The sequence below is a fragment of the Desmodus rotundus genome, chromosome 12 (genome assembly GCF_022682495.2).
Source record: "Desmodus rotundus isolate HL8 chromosome 12, HLdesRot8A.1, whole genome shotgun sequence".
NCBI classification, from domain to species: domain Eukaryota; kingdom Metazoa; phylum Chordata; class Mammalia; order Chiroptera; family Phyllostomidae; genus Desmodus; species Desmodus rotundus.
Genome location: NC_071398.1, coordinates 54,386,295 through 54,403,407, shown reverse-complemented (window position 1 = coordinate 54,403,407; position 17,113 = coordinate 54,386,295).

The following is a 17,113-nucleotide window of genomic DNA, read 5'->3' as shown; positions in this document are numbered from 1 at the left end:
ATGTAGGCCGTGCCTGGCGTCCCCACCTGTTGCCACTGCCCCTCGGTTCCCCAGGCTCAGCCTCTCGAGTCCTGGTGCTCCGCGCACGGAGCCCAGCTCCTTTGCGTCTGCTGGCCCTGAGCTGACTGCTGCTCGCCACCCGCTCTTCGCAGAGCTGGCCCCTTTCTCCCAGATCTGAGGTTGAACATTCCTGCACAGGCCAGGTCTGACCTTTGCTTCCGTCAGCACACCCTATTTACTTTATTCAGAGTGTTTGAGGAGTGGTTAGTTCTGCTAGAAGACTCCGGCATGCCTGCAATATGCACTTTAATGTTAAACTCTCATCTTTGCAAGATAGGTAGGGAGGATTTTAAACTTGGCCAACCTTGGGCCTTACCCCCCTCCAGTTAATGGGAAGACCCCAGATCCCGGGATTGTGGTCGTCATAGCTACCAGTCTGCTCCCCTCCCCACGCCACAGGTGTGAGGACCCTGTGGCCTCTCCTCCCGAGGCCCTGGCCTCTTTCCGGGCGTTTCTGGGGTGGCTCCCGTCTCCACTCCTGGAGCCTGTAGTCATCTCTCCTCCCAGCCCCTGGTTTCTGCGTCATTCTCACCTTCCTCTTCTATTCCAGAAACACCCAGCACGATTTCCTCAGTGACTTCCGGCACCGGGGCACAAGAGCTAGGAAGAGAACTGCACACTCGCTCCATTTCAGCTTTTCTCCCTGCCACAGACACTTCCTCTGGGCACTCTGGTCCTCACTGTGGCCTCGCGAGGCTGGCGCTCCGATAGCTCCACTGCGAGGTTGAGAAAGAAAAATGCTGTTTCGGAGACTGCAGGAGCCTTCCCCAGATCTCAGATTTCAGATATCGGGTGATCTTCCTGTGAGATTGTGTCAGCGTTGTTCTTTATGCCTCACTCCTCCAGACTGGGGGAGAAGAACTAGAAGAACAGAGGAAAGTATTGCGGCTTGATATTTAGAACTACCAAAAACTACCTAACAGTTGGGAGTGTTCCAGACATGAGACAGTGAACTCGTTCTCGCTGGAAGTCACTTGTCAAGGGTGTTGGAAAATTGGACTCTGTTTGGGCAGGATGACTGTATAAGTGTCCTCTCTGGTCTCTCTGAGTCTGGGGGCCAGGGTGGCGCACACAGGAAATGGTAGTTACGAACGTAGTCTGGGGAGCTTTTGTACCGTGTGGGTTATTTCCTGTAAAGGACAGATCCCAGAGTATCCGCACAAGCCTCTGGTCTCCCTTTTCTGTCCGTAACTCAGTCCCTCGGGCACGCACTGCGTAGGATCCCCGGGAATTCCGGCTGGTCCCCCCCCTCAAGCAGCGCACGCTGTGGCCGTGTGAGTGGACAGTTACTCTGTGGTGCCCGGAGTTCCAAGATAGAGGTAGGAATCTGGAGGGAAGGGAGACTGGAGCTCAGCCGTCTCTCCCCGTGAACTGAGTAAAGGAAGGGGAAATACTCCGAGTCCGAGTTTATTATGGAAGGGAGAGTAAAAGTTTGCCAAGTGGAAAAAGAGGAGCAGGGGGTTCAGCCACAGTGTGGCCCATGGGTGTAAAAGCTACGGAGGGGAGAGACCCTCAGACATTCTGGTATGACTGGGGAATGGAGACCGGGGGGGGGGGGGAAGGGGGGGCGCGGCATGGGTAGGTGAGATCAGAGAGGGCCTACTGGGGGGTTAGACTTCACCCTGTGGCGGTGGGAACTGCGGAAGGGCTTTTAAGGAGGGACAATCTGTGCAGCATTGCGAAGGTGCGTATTCTGGAGAAATGTCACGGAAGCCTTTCTGCGCTGTGGGCTGCTCGCGCCCCTCTCCTCTGCTCACCCACATGCTCAGGAGTCGACTCGGCGGCTTCACCACAGAAGCCTTCCGGGAAGCGTCCACAGCACGAGACATTTCAGAAAATCTCTCGTGAAACATGGTTTTTTTTTGATGCTAGTTATAAATTCCTACTGACAGCTGAGAAGGGAAAGAGCCAAAGTGTGTTTAACTAGGTTGAAACTTCAACCTCTGTAAATGTTGGAAGCATGACTTCTCCAAGGGAAAAATTCACAGGCGACCTTTAGAAGTCCCGACGCACACCTTTTCCCTAATAAGGCTCCCCTGTTCTCAGAATTCCCTGGGCCCGCAGGCCGCTCGCCCGGCCAGCCCATCCAGCAGGGCCTGGCTTTTCCGGGTTCTAGGCCCTGTTCCCAGGAGACTGCTCCACCCAGAGGTCAGGGCTCTGAGTTTGCTGGGCAGTCCCACTGGTGAGCCTCCCTGTGGCGTGCGGGGCTGCATTGCCTGGAGCAGGGGGACCCTCTAAGGCTCCAGCCCTTCCTGTAAAACTCGGAAGTGGCATTAACCTTCTCAGAAGAATGAAGAGCACAGGCCTTTCAGGAGGAAATACTCCTGATAAACCTCATAACAATTAAAAAACCAAAACCTTCTGTCGTCAGATACCACACCCCTGCTCCACCCTCCATTAGAGATAGTGGGGACGTTGTCCCCCTTTCTTTCCTTACTCCTAATCTACCTCCACGTCTTGGGCTGGCGGCCTGCTCAGACTGGCCCCTGTGTCAGCCACACAGTTCGGCCACCAGTTCTGCCCACGCCCTCCCCAAGAACCCCTGTCCACGGCACCTGAAACAAGCTGGTCCAGTGCAGCTTTATTCCACGTAATGTTTTAATGCGAGGGTTTCTTAATGTAGTTTTTCACTTGGATATCCTCCTCTCTCTCAAAGGCGTGATACAATTTACGTAAGTATGAAGGTAAAATATTCTGTGGGGTTCTACATCCGGTCTTTTGTTTGGATGCTTGCTTGGTGCGCCTAATTTCACGGGCTCAAGTTTGCTTTAGGACCACCTCCTATTCGCTTTTCTGCAAAGTTCGCACTCTTCGTTAGGGCCTAACCAACTCTAATTGAAGAAATGCTTTCACTTGCCTTCAGATACATAGTTTTCGGATCTCATCCTTGGAAACGTGTGTGACGGGCCTGCCCTCCCCACGGGGAAACCGGTCGTGGAGGCCAGCGTGTCGGGCTGCCAGCTGGGCGAGGGACAGAGGTGCTCTGGTTGTGTCTCCACACTTAGCACGGAGAGCGGTCCCAAACGCCAGGCAGCATCACCTCTAATCCCCTCTGTGGTTAGCGCCAGCGCCCCGGCCCGGGGGCTCGCTTTCCTGAAGCAGAGAGCGCTGCCGGGTGCTGTAGCACTCGTTTTGCACACTTCTCATGAGCTGTGAAGGGTTGGTTTCTCTGTCCTGGCAAGTGTCCCCTCCGACTTCTCCTTGATTGAATAACAAAGCACGTATTCCAAAAAAGCAGGTTTTCCCAGTCGCTCAGGACTGACCTTTCTGAAAAATAAACTGCCATTTTATTGTTAAGAAAATATCCTATTCTTATTCTCGGGGTGTGTGAATAAAATGTAATTCATTTAAAGACCAAACAGAAGAAAAAAGGGGATTTGATAGAACCTTTCAGGCCTTTTCTAAATGTGGAGTCTGCTTGTCCATCATTGTTTCAGTAATTAACACAGTTCAGTCCTGCCGAACAGAATAGTTTCTTCTTTCTGCTTAAACGTGAGAGACCAAGGCTTCTGAAACACGGGCAGCAGGAGTTAGTGAAACAGCACCCAGTGTTGGAAACCAGGTCTCCGACAGCTAACTCTCTTACGGGTTTCTTGTGTCTTTAAGATGACAGACCATTTGTAAAGGACACGATACAGTGCTCACCACATGTGAAGCGTTAGGATTTATTTTGCCATTTCCTGTAGAACATCACTTTGAAAAATACCACCCTGCATGGACTTCCAGGATCTGATCCATCATGGTCTGGGAGGTCATCACTCCCGTTCGTATAGCAAGCAGTTGAGAAAACTGAGAATGTCTAACTTTTCTGGACCCACCTGAGAGGAGAGGCCACAGGGTGTACTGCCACTGGGCTCTGGCAAGACCAGTGGGAGGGGAACGTCAGCCCTGGGCTGTGCACCTGCGGCCAGAGCTGCCGGGGCAGTGTGCCGGGAGCTGCAGGAGGCCAAGTGAGTGTGAGTGGGAGGGTGGGAGGCCCTGGAGTTCGCCTCCGGAGACCCTGCCAGGTTCTTGGTGCTGGAGCTCTGAAAGAAGGTCTCGTGACTCTGGACAGATTCGAATAACCACTGTGCACTATGCCCAGAGCAGGCTCTGAACAAAGGCCCATTCTCCACAGGAAAGACCAGCAGAGTCTTATCCCCCTGGAGGGAAGGGCGTCTGGTCCTCACTTCAGCCCCCTGCAGCCCTCTGTGCCACCCAGACAGGGAGCAGCAGTGTAAGAAACACTGGTCAGGGCTGTTGCCCAAGGACGTAGGCCAGCTGAGGGTTATTTATGCAGTTATGGATGCTCCCCCGACCCCACCTCACCGCTGCACCAGTGCGGCTCCAGTACAGCAGTGGGAGGGGCTGTGAGGCTCCGACTCTCTCCAAGAAGTGCTTAGTGAAGGCCAAGGTCAACGGTAGAGACAAAAACAGTGGAGCAATTTGAAGCCTCTGGAACCTACAGCTACAGTCAGATGAACATAAAATCTCACACTGAAGGCCTGTTTATCTCATTTCCTAGCACTCCATACATCATGTCTGCTTTTCAACAAAAGTTAGAAAGGCTGCTAAAAGACAAGAAAAGAATATCTGAAGAGACAAAGGAAACATCAGAACTAGGCTCAAATAAGTTACAGACGGTGGATTTGTCAAACAAGGAATTTAATGCAACTGACTGATATATTAAGAGCTCTAATGATAAAGAAGACAACATACAAAAACAAATGGGAATTCGAACAGAGAAATTGGAACTTCATAAAAGAAAATCAGAAGTATGAGCAGAAATGAAGGCCTTTGAGGGACAGATAAGTTGACTGGGCATGGCTTGAAGAGATGTCAAAAATGAAATACAAAGAAAAAATAAAATCCAAGAGCTGTGGGATTACTTCTAAAGGTATACGTGAAATTAGAATACCAGAGGAAGAATAAAGAGAGAATGGAGAAAAAAAAATACTTGGAAGAATAAAGACAGAGCATTTTCTAAAGTTAATGACGGACACCAAACCACAAATCCAAACCTCAAATGACATGATAAATGTGATTTGATAAGTACCGAAAAATCCATACCAAGGTATGTCATGTTCAAACTGCAGAGAACCAAAGACAGAAAAAATCCTGAAAGAAGTCAGAAAAAAGCATAAAAACAGCCTTATCCACAGAGGAGCAAGGAACACTCGGAGCAGACTGCTACTCGGAAACTGCGTGCAGGCAGAGAGCGGGCTGGAAGAGGAAAAGCTCCAACCTAGAATGGTGCATCCAGGGAGACTGTCCTCCAGTGGCGAATGAAGAGACGCTTGCAGACAGGCCTGAGGAACTTCATCACCAGCAGACATGACTACAGCGAGTGGTAAAGTTCTTGAAAGAGAGAGAAATAACATACAGAAAGAAAGGAAGCGTGTCGGAGAAGGAACCATGAAGGTAAAATATAATCTTTAATTTCTTATTTTTAACTGGTCTAAATGATGTTTACAATGATAACAGCATTGTGTTGAGTGAATATAGCTTATGCGTCAATGAAATGAGTGAGGTCAGTCATAAGAGATAAGACTAACAAACTGAATAAAAATAAAATAAGCAAATAAAAAATAAAACTAAAAATCCCCTAAATAGCTAAAATAAGGATTATTTCTGACAAACGTTACCCCCTGGGGAGCTCAGCACCCAGCCCCAGGAATGAAAGAGCCCCTGCCACACGGTCGCAGGCAGCAGCGGGTGATCTCATGTCTGCGTGGTGGCTGCCCTGCCCGCGTTTGCCACGCACCCCCAAGGGACGTGACCGCGGCGCGTCCGTGCCTCTTCCGCTGAGGCCAGGGCGGCTGTACACCACCTTCTGCGATGCCAGAGCGTGGTAGCTGGTGCCGGTCTCTCCACAATGCACCTCACAGGGGTGCAGCACGTGGATGGGAAGCACGTGCTGAAGTTGGTGACCCACAGTACCAGGCTGAGTACCAGCACTTTGTGTTTTCTAGTGTACGTATCAGAAGGAAAGCCAGTGGGTGTAAGGGCGTAGGTAACACGATGGGTGTTACATACATGTATGTGACATTACGGGCCCCTTTCCATCTCTCCGCTGGCGTAGGAAGTGTAGGGCTGCGAAGCCCTTTTTGAGCTGGCTCCATTGTCCAAGAACCACTGCACTGCTAATTGTTATGAATTGCGTCTGCACAATTCAAATACAACATCTTTTAAAGGGAACAAAATCAATTTTACCTGCAAAGGGCCATCTGTGGCTCCTGTGTGGCGGGTAGTGTTGAAGCGGCCGCGCTAACTGGTGGCACGGATTAAGCCTCCAGTCTCTGCTGCCCAGCAGGTGCTGCTGGGCACGGCCCTTAAAAACCTTGTGGAACAAAGCTGGCAGCCACTTAGAGTTCCTAGAAATCTGTTTTCGGAAAATGAAAACCTGTGCACTTTAATGACTTACGATGTGCCGTGAGTATATGCTTCCTGCTTGTTCCCCTTAAAGTTGGTCCTGAGCGTACGGAGCGGGGCTGCTCTGTCTCTCCCCCGCCACGGAATCGTGACCTGGGGGTTGGTCATTTTAACCGCCCCCCCCCCCCCGTCCTGTTCCTTCCTGCTGCCCACAGGCCCACGGAGCAAAAGTGGGTCAAGTGCTGTGAATGTAAAGGAAAATAGAAATTGATACTTAAGTTATCTGATTTCAGAGTTACTGTATAACACACAGAAAAGTTAAAAACGGTCCTTCGAATTTTTGTTTTAGGCCTATACTGTTGAAAACGTTAACTTTCTGTAAGGATTGTATACCATCCACAGCCCTCACCCCACAGCGCATTTTCCCTGCCCTCGCCCCCAGACCAAGCAATGAACTTGGTCCTTTCCACTAAGCCTGCCAACGGCAGTCGCATCAGTTACTTCGTAGTCTGCTGACATTGAACTTTGCCCTTTTCTGTGCATTTGGGGGGGAAAGCTTTCAGGGAAACTCAAACATCTGGAAGTCAGTTGTTTCACAGCCCTGACTGAGTTGAACAGACTCAGACTTTGTCCTTGGAAAGTTCCTTTGACATCAGGCCTGAGTCACCTGAGATGAATGAGGGCGTGTGTTTCAGCTCCCGAGACTGAGACCTCCAAGGTGCCTCTAGACTGTCCTTCTGTCCAGATGCCCGTGGTGAATAACGCACACTGTCTTCTGGGCCACCCTGTCCCTGCGATGGCGATGGATGGAAGTCTGAGATGGAGCAGGGGTAGAGCCCCCTGCTCCCTCTGTGTGGTGTGGCTGCAGACCATGGATTTGTCTGGGTGTGCCATGGATAACCTCACACTGCTTTGTATGTTAACACACCGACCCACGGCAGGGCCAGCCTGGGGTGAGATTGGCACGTGTGGGTGCTGTCGGCAAGAGCCTGGAGCGCTGTGCCTGCTTTCCCGTCGCTGAGTGTCCCGTCACACCCAGGAAAGGCTGGCTCTTCCTTTCTGAGGCCAAGAACTCCTATTTCAATGCATATCAACTTCCCACCATGGGGACTTAATGAAGGTTTAAAGGCTGTGTTGGACCGCAGCGTGTTTTCCAATTTTATGGTGGGGAAATTGAAATTACTTCCGTAAGTCTTTATGAAACAGATTCTATCAGGTAAATCAGTTCCCAGAATTTAAAGAAAAAAACCAAACTGGGCATGAAAAACTAGGTCATGCCCCAGTGGCTGTAAAGTGTGGGAGAAAAACATCCTGATTGCTCAGCTCGAGCCTGAGCTTGCAATCTTTTACTAGCTTCTTAGCTTGCCTGTGCCCTGCGCAGTCCTGGCCGGTGGCTCGCTGCGGGGACTCAGCTGAGCCACTAACCCCGGCAGGCTTGCTGCAGACCGAGCTGATGATTATCCGGCCTGACTCACTGCCCCAGGAGCACGTTTGGCACCAGGGCCTGCTCGACTGGATGGACATGGGGTTCGGGGTGCTGTCACCCGCCTCAAGCCCGGGAGGCCTGCGAAAAGTTGGAATGGGCTACTGAACTTGTCCTTAAAGCCTGGCAGAAAACTTCCAGACTGCCATCTTCCTGCTCTTCCAGTGAGATCAACAAAGGAGGCCACGGAGGAGCGGAGGAAATAAAGAACCACCGGTGCTGCCAGCGTTTCTCCCAGGGCACCTGCAAGCAGAGGAAGCTTGCTCTCACCCCTCAGAGGAGCCTGCCCTGCCTGCTCCTCCTGCCATTTGGGGAAGCAGCTCCCACGGCCAGCATGGAGGAAACTTATGTAATGCCTTATTTTTCCATAAAATTTCAGGAACATTCTGCACTATAATTTTTCTGTATGTGCCTTGATAGGAAAACTGTGTCTTCAACTATGTACTTTTAAATTTCTTAACTTGCCCTTCTCCAGGTCAGCAGGCCGAATCGTCACTCCAGGGAGATGTGTCGCATTTCTCTGATGGCACCCCACACACCCAGCACCAGACCACACGCCCTCGGGTGAAACTGCAGGCGGAGCTGAGACGGTCCCGAGGACAGCTCCTGCCAGGCTCAGAAGCCACGCTCCCTCTGCGCTCTGGGGGGGGGGGGGGGGGGGCGGGGCGGGGCGGCCGGCATACCTGGTCAGCGTGGAGATGCTCAGGACTGTGCGTCAGTCAGCCTTCCTGCCGATTGAATTGTGCTGTGTGGTTGTTCTGCTCACAAGTGTTACTGTTTCACACTTAAAAAGGAACAGGACACCAGCAGTATGCTATCTGTTTCCATTTCACTTTTAAATGTATGTACAACTCTGTGTGTACATATATTTTTTTCTCAAGAGTTATATCCCTATCTTGAAGAAAATAACCACAGATATGCTACAGAGATTGTCTTCCACTTACATTTTGTGAAAAGCCTTTCTCACACTCTCTGAGAACACGGAATGACTGGGGTATTTTTTGGAAGTCATTATGATTGCTTCCGGCAGATACCGGATTCATTCTCTGTATGGAACGGGACCAGCTCAGAGCCCTCACGCCTCTGCCACAGGCCTACCTGCAGAAAAGCTTTTTCCCCTTTATTGGTGAAGTCAGATGAGTTTCTTTCTTTCCCTGGAAAACTGTCTTGTCTAGACACACTGCTCCGTCCTCTTTTTTCCCTCCCCCAAACAGGCTGGGGGTGAGTGTGCTCTTGTCTTCCCTGCGGTGGCCCGTCCCACAGCTGTGCGCCCCCAGCTGTGTGCCCCCAGCTGTGCTCTCAGCGCCTGCTGCCCCGATCCCTGAAAACTCCCCCAGGTGAAGCCGTGTCTCCACCTCACCAGGGGCCTCCCTGTCCATCTGTGCTGATGACCGTTTCCCGTCGGAATCTCTGTAAGAATTTTATTTGTAATTCCCATTTGACATTTCTGCGTTTCTCAGGGTATGTTGTATTTTGAATAATCTCTCTGTGCATCTAAGTTCAGTCTCTCCAGCTAGGCCTCTGCCTTGTGTGGGCCCCTTTCCTCCCAAGTCCGAGGTACTGTGCACGAGATCCGTACCAGTGAGAACGTGATTAGACAGACTGTATGGGTTGAATGTACATTCTAGCTTTGACAGAAGCTGCGATGCCCGGGAATCAGCATTTGCGTTTGCTCGTTCACACTGGGTGAGGACTTTTGAGTTGACAATGTGCCCGCAATTGCACACATAGAGTATTTTAAAAAATCAACCAAAGGGATTTTTATATGGCTTAGGCAGCTGTTTTTCCAGCTCCGTGGAGGTATAATTGTAGATATTTAAAGTGTACAGTATTATGATTTGGTACACACATACATTGTGTAAGGATTCCTGCTGAGCCAATTAACACATCTGTCACCTCACCTGTTTACAGCCACCCCCCGTTTTTTGGTGAGAACATTTAAGTTCTACGTTCTCAGCACATTTCAACACTACAGGATGGTGTTACCAGCTACAGTGACCATCTTACAGTGGCCTTACACGCGTCATGTCTTACACATGGCCTTACACGTCACATTGGGGGACCCTCTTCACCTTACATACAGCTGAAACGCTGTGCACTTTTCCCGGCCTCTCCCTGCTTCTCCCGACTTCAGCCTCGTTCACAGAGCCATTCCGCTGTCTGTCCCATGAGTTGGGCTTTTTCCTCTTAGGTTCCCCAGGTAAGGGACCATGCAGCTTTGGTCTGTCTGGCTTCTTTCACTTAGCATAGTGCCCTCCCAGTCTGCCGTATTGTTGCAGAAGGCAGGGCTGTTTTCCAAGTCTGAGGGACATTGTACACACGTGTACACACGCCACGTCTGTTGACAGACGCAGGTGACCCCATGCCTGTGTGTGAACAGTGCTGCGGTGACGTGGCGGTGAGATGTCTCTTCAAGAGACTGGGTCCGTCTCCCTAGGGCGCATTCCCCAGGGTGGGAGGGCTGGGTCCCCTCGAGGTTCTGTCTCGAGGACCCTCCACACTGCTTCCCGTAGTGGGTGCACCGCCCACACCCTCCCCAGGGTGGTTTTCGTGTGTCTTCCTGGTAACAGCCATTCTAGTAGGTGTGAGGGGCGGGTCTGGTTTTGATCTGCAGCTCCCTGATGGTAAGAGGTGTTGAGCACCTTTTCACGTACCTGTACCTGTTGGCATTGGTAGGTCTTCTTTGGAAAAAAGTGTATATTCATTCTTAAGAAGTCGGTTATTATTATGTTGCTATTGAGTTGTATGAAGTCCCCGCACATTTTGGACGTTAATCCCTTATTGGGTATGTGGTTTGCAGGTATTGTCCCCTCTACCTTAGGTCACCTTTTCAGTGTGTTGCTGGCTTCCTTTGCTGAGCAGGAGTCTTGTTTGATGTGGTCCCACTTGTTTATTCTGCTTTTGTTCAGGCAGCTGTTTTTAAAACCTACACAAGACTTTTTTTTTTCCTCTTGACTTTCAGAGAACATGAATACGTATGACATTTTATTGTTGAATTAAATAAATCTGTGTATTGTACAGCCAAAAGTAGGTTTAACTTTAATAATTCATTACTAAGTATTTTTGGGAAAAGACACAAGAGAAACCTTTAAATTTTATGTTGCATTTTCTTACACTGATTCAATACAAGAAATTTACTCAGACAAGGGTTCCAACTTGAAGAAAGTTTATAAGAGTTCAGTCTTCCTAGATGTTTAAGTTACTTAAATGCTAATTTCCTTCTTAATGCATGAGTTGGCTGCTCACACTACTCAGCGGTGCCAGCTGTTTCTTCAGGCGGCTTTTAGGAAGGTTTCCTGTGGAGCTTCATGGTTTTTTCCATGCCCGGCTCCAGACAGGCCGTAAATCCCGGCCGCTGCGGCTCAGCACCGGGAGGGCGCGCGGCTCCCAGAGACGCTAGTGTGGACGTGCCTTTCCTCCTCCATCGTGGGCACTTTCTCCAGCACCGTCTCTTAGAAATCGAGTCTTTAAAAGGAGACTCACCAGTGTGGATGAAGAGAAAGAGAGGCTAAGGAAACTGCGAGGCCACAGTACAATGAGAACAGGCCATGGGCGAACATAGCGAGAGGAGCGGTGGGAAACGGGGAGGCAGAAGCAGAAGTTGGCAGGGGTTGGAAGTGCACTCCAAACACTGAAATCGCTGTGGGGAAGTGGGTAGAAGATAGTGCTAGATAAACAGAGGAATTCATTTTCTTCTGAAGAGGGAAGTTGACTGCTATGTTTTGGAAGTGACCAGCCGGCGATTTTCAGACCGTGGAATTTCCATGCTAACCCAGTTCTGAGAACCAGGAGGCGGGGATGAGCAAGTCTGTGTTGGGATTTGTTTGCTTTTCTTTCAGCGGTCTCTATGAGATGTGCGATGAGAGCCTCCCCTCTGGACACTGTGGAAACCAATAATATGTATTATCTGAACTTTCATAGCAGTGATTGCAAACTCATTGAAGCCAAGAGATGAAAAAAATGAGGCATACAGCGAATATTTGCAAGGGCTGTTCTGAACCTGCAAGAGAGAGAGCACCTGTTTCTCCCTCGGTGGTGCGTTTGTCTGGTCTGGGAAGCATGTGAAAGGCAGGCGGTCCACAGAGGTTCTGTCCATTTGGACAGCTCTGGCTTTGCAGAGGGATAGTGCAGAATTAAGACAAAAACTAATAATCAGATCTCAAATGCCATTGACCTTCCTTCCTGCATTTCATCTACACCTGTCCCCTCCTGTCCTCAGATGCTCACTGAGGACCTAGAAGGCCACAGGTGTTTTCACTGATGTTGGTACTCGGAGTTTTCAATTTCTGTGCTGATACTGAAATTTTCTCCTAGTTCTTATTTACACAGGAAAAGGGATATTTGTTATGACTTGAGTTTGTCTGTATTTCCAGAGATTTTCCCCTGTTCGTGTGTTAGTCCAGAGATGCTGGTTGTAAATAACAGAGAGCAGCCCGAGCCACCTGAAGCAAAAGAGGAGAATTTATTGTGTGAGGGGCAGAGGGGACTCACAGAGCCCAAGATCAGACAGGTAGGCGCTCTCAGTGCGCGATGAGAACCAGAAATAGGAAAGGCATTGGAAACCTCTCTTAGTTTACTGTATCTGGTTTGTATTCTCTGCAAACACACAGAGTTGTCCGAGGGGAAGGGGTTGGGCGGCTGGGCGGCAAAGGTGAAGCGATTAAGCAAAAACAACAACAACAAACCTCAGGGACAGACAGCAGTGTGGCGATGACCACAGGGAAGAGGGTGGGGCAGGGGGAAGGGGGGTACCGGGGGGAGACACGGTGAATGAGCCTGCACTTGGGGAGGTGAGCACGCAGCACAACATACAGACGATGTGTGTACAGTGCTGAAGCCTGTATAATGTTATTAATATCTTTATTAATTTAGTGTCACCCCAGTACGGTCAATAGAAAGTTCTTCTCTCCATCTGAATGCCGAAGAGCGAGAGGTTGGGCAGTTGGAGGTGAACTGGGTCGTGAGATCGGATCAGGCGCTGCCCCGTGTGAGGCCGCACCGAGAACTAGCCCTCGCTGCGTCTGCGGTCGCTGCTGCCCGGAGTCTGAAGCCAAACTCATTGAAAAACATTAGCCCAAAACCAAGCTGGTAAAAAAGTAGTTAAACGTGATGATTTTTTAATGGTCGGTTGCTCATGTATTATTAATGTCAGGACGTTAGAGACGGTGTGTAGAATTTTAATGCTTTATTTCTCGGTTTTTGGAACTTGGGGGGTTTTTCCTTCAGTTTTTTAAACTTCTGTTTTTAATTTATGGTGCATTTTCATTCAGCCATGGTTGCTTTTCTTACTTAGCACTATTTGCATGATGTTGAACCAAAGTGCCAAAAGCAAACGAGTCTGAAATCTGACTGGTCGTCTGCTCTTTTGTGCTGACCGTTCGCCCTGAGGGACCTGTGGGCTGAAGACATAGGCGGTGAAGGGGCTGTAAAGGATGAAGTCATTGGACATCGTCGAAGTTTGTGTTAATCACTGTGTTCACCTGGAACATTCTGCATTTTTCATCCCAACCGCAAAGTCTTTCGGCTCTCTAAATAATGTAAGGGCCGCCTGGGGCAAAAAGCTGGGAGGAAGGGAAGTTTCTCTTCCCTTCTTCCTACCGCGCGATAGTCATCATGGCCCAGAGTCCTCTGTTATCGGGGGCTTTAACTCACCTAGTATTTTGTGCATTGTTAGGCCAAAACAATTAAACCTAAGCTTAATGCTGTCTGAGAAGTCACATTCACACTGTACGTGCTTTTCATCTCAGCTTCAGTTCCGACAGTCACATTGAACAGTAAAAAGTTTCTCCGTAAAATACATAAGAAACGGACAACCAAGATGGAGCAGAAAATAGGGTCAGGTAAGTGAAGGTGACATCATGACTGGCTGCAAGTGAATCTGAGCATTTTAAAAAGCAAAGTTAGAAGCGTTTTTTCAAAGGTATGACTGAAAGTTATGAAAGTCATACTAAGGTTTAAACAGTTATAAAATAGCGTTGATCGGCGGTTGGAAACACTGACCTGAGGAGAACGGTTACCTCGCAGACGAATGAACAGCGGACGTGACTGACTCTGTGTGGATTAGGGATGAGGACGAAGGGGAACTTCTGTTGCCTTCCAAAATTCGGAAAAAATGACAGAACGGCTTCATGATTCACGAAAACTCACAAAACTTGCATCAAGATTACTAGGATGGAAAATCTATGTCAGATAATATTTTTAGGTCAGTTTATCCTTTCAAGCAATTTGACTTTGAGAAATTTGTTTCAGGTCAATTTGTTCTTAACAGTTCACTTTACGTTTTTGGTTCCTCTCAGACACCCACTTTTTCCTGGCATTTTCTCTCGTTAGAAGCCATTGGTGTAACAGGAAGACTCGTCCTTTCCCATTGGTTGTTGGAATAAAATTGGGGAGAATAATCTTGTAAGAACTCATCAACTGTTAAGAGGAGACACTTCAGATCATCCATCTCTTGCCACTTATAAATTTATGTCTGTGATATGTCTTTTATTGCTTCCTCTCATCTCCACTCCACTTCACTTTCTCAGCCAGGATTCAAATTCTGTCTGCACTGTAGGAGGGGGTCCTTTTCCTCTGCTCCCTTTCAGTTTTCTGACTGGGGCCCCCTCAGGTGCACTGACAAAGGCAGAGTAAGGAGCGAAACCAAGCAGAGGTTTGTTGACACGGGCACCGCGCAGTCATGTGGGGGGACTCGGAGGAGAGTAACTCAGGTGGTGGTCAAAGTGTGGGCTGGCCCAGTGTCTGGACAGCAGAACAGAACACGTTTACAGAGGCGACATGGGAACGACTCGGAGTTCCTGGAATGGCAAACCGTGGGATGGCAAAGAAGTGGGGCACATGGTGTGTAGACCCCCTGGCGCCGTCTCTGGGCTCACACGGCTCTTCAGTTGTCTCTGGTGATAACTTTGTCCTTGGTGGTGGTGGCGGCGAAACCTTCCCATGCTTACGTCCTTTTAGGCAAGTAGGCGGAGATTGGCCAGGTTTTCCTGTCTCTGCTCCTTCTCAGTCACTTCCAGCTCAAAATAATCCTGACGCTAAAGTGACGTATTTTGGGGTCGCAGGTTCTGCTCTCCTCCACCTTTTGTGCTGCTGTTGGCTGCCAGAGTCCACACCTGACCCACTCCAGCTCCTTCCCAGCCCAGGGGGTGCCCCGTGAGTGCAGGCGACAGACAATCTTCTGTTGATCAGTCCAGAGCCCCGTTTTCCAGCAACCCCGCCTGCTCAGGAAACCTCCCCCAGGCGGCAGTGTAAGCGGACTCTTACTCCACGGCTGGGCCGGGAGCCGCGCTGCCCCTCCAGTGTCCCGCATCTGTCCCGCTTGCCCTGCCCTCTGGCTCTCTGGAGGTCTTCTCAACGTGGCACCCTCACTTCACCACGAAGTCCACCAAGATCTTGGGTCCAATTCTCTATTGCAGGTGACCGATGTCCTGTACCGTTTCTGGCCCAATTGGTCTTGGCCAGGAGGAGAGTGTCACCAGGGGCAGAATGGCTGTTAGGGACAAATGGATGTCGCTGTGTGGACGTGCAAGCCCTTCTGGCTGTTGGTGAGAATATGAGGATGTTCAGGTGAGGCAAACAGGTAGGCGCTACCCTGTCTGTCCTGAGTGTGGTCTTAGCCGTCTTCCTGACGGTAGCAGTAGAAGCCGAGCAGCGTGGAGACAAGCAGAGCTAAAGAAAAGGGTCCTAGGTTCCAATGACCCACGCTGGAATTTGAGCTCAGTCGTCTGGGTGGCAGCTGACAACTTGATTCATGTCCTTGGGACCCTGTTTTATCTGTAAAATGAGCTTCGTGAACCTCTTTTTATGAGGGGTACGCAGGCTGGTCAGAGCGCACTCCCAGACCCACACGCTCCCTGTCTTCTGTGGGAAAGGAGGACGCCCTACACTCGGTGGAGAGTCTGCAGTCCGCACTCTGATGTGCTGGCTTGCAGTTCCGTCACGCATCTTTCTTAGAGGCTGAGGTTTCCCTGCCTGTGTGGCAGCACTGCGTTTGCAGCCTTGTACTGGCTTGTGCGGCCCTCCTCCTCTAGTCCTTCCGGCCTCGCTAGGCCCCCCTCATTGGCTGCGCTGGGAGGTGCCACGTGTGTCTGCCGCAGGTGTGCCACGCGCCTGGGTTTGACCTCTCCCTGCTCTCAGAGGGGGGTGCGCTTGCTCCCTGGTCCCTGTGTCCCCTGCATCGCTGACCTGGGGCGCACACACCGCAAGCGTGTGTGAGGCGTGTGTGCACCCACACTTGTGACTGCCACGTGTGAGCGGCATTGCGGGGTGGCCCCAGAGCAAGCCGGTGTGGCAAGTCACAGAACAGAGCCATCCGCTCCTCAGAGTGCACTATTGTCCTTCGAGGTAGGGTTTTCTCCCCTGACAGAGACGGAAGCACGCAGGGTCCTTTCTTTCAATTGCTGATAATGGCAGGGTTTCCAGTGAGCACAGCAAATAAGAGGGCAAGAGACAAAGACAATTTCTGAAGCTACTTTTATTAAAAAGTAATCCACAGCTTGCCTTAGCTCCTTCGGCGTTTAATATGCAGCAGTGCCATTTGAATACTTTCCCAGCCGCGTCGGTAAGGCGTTGCAGCCAGGAGCTCGCCAGCTCGCCCTGCCTCTGGCCCAGCAAAGCGCCCCGCAGCACCCAGCGATGCCTGCCTTTCCCCCGGCCCTGCCACCGCGCCGGCCTCTCCTCTAAGGCTGTGGCTGTCCAGCCTTGCTTTCTGTTTCTTCCTGTCGTTATTCCTGTCCTTCTCTGCCAGCCCAGGTCGCTTTCGTGTTGTTCCAAGCACAGCCCCCAAACGCTGAGGCTGGCTAGGGCACAGTGGGAAAGGGGGTGGAAGCACCTGCAGGACAGCGCATCTGACTGTGAACTCCGCTCTTTCTGCGCCTGAGACCCTGTCTAGGCCCGCATGTGCTGAACACGGTAGTTGCTTATCAGTTGCGTGAACGTGGACAAGTTGCTCCCCCTCTTTCAGCATCAGTGTTTTCGTCCATAGCATGGGGATGGCAGTAACCACAGAGGCATTGTACGAAGACTAAAACAAATAATCATGTGGAAGAGTGCTATCGGTTCTGTCACACTGGAAGTGCTACAAAGTCTGGTTGTTGTTATTAACAATTGTAGCGTTACTTAGCCCTTAGCGTAATTCCATTCCGTGAACATTCGCTGACTTTAATCTAAATGTAAATTCCTGTGCTCAGTCCTCTGGGAGACACTGATGGGGAGAAATGG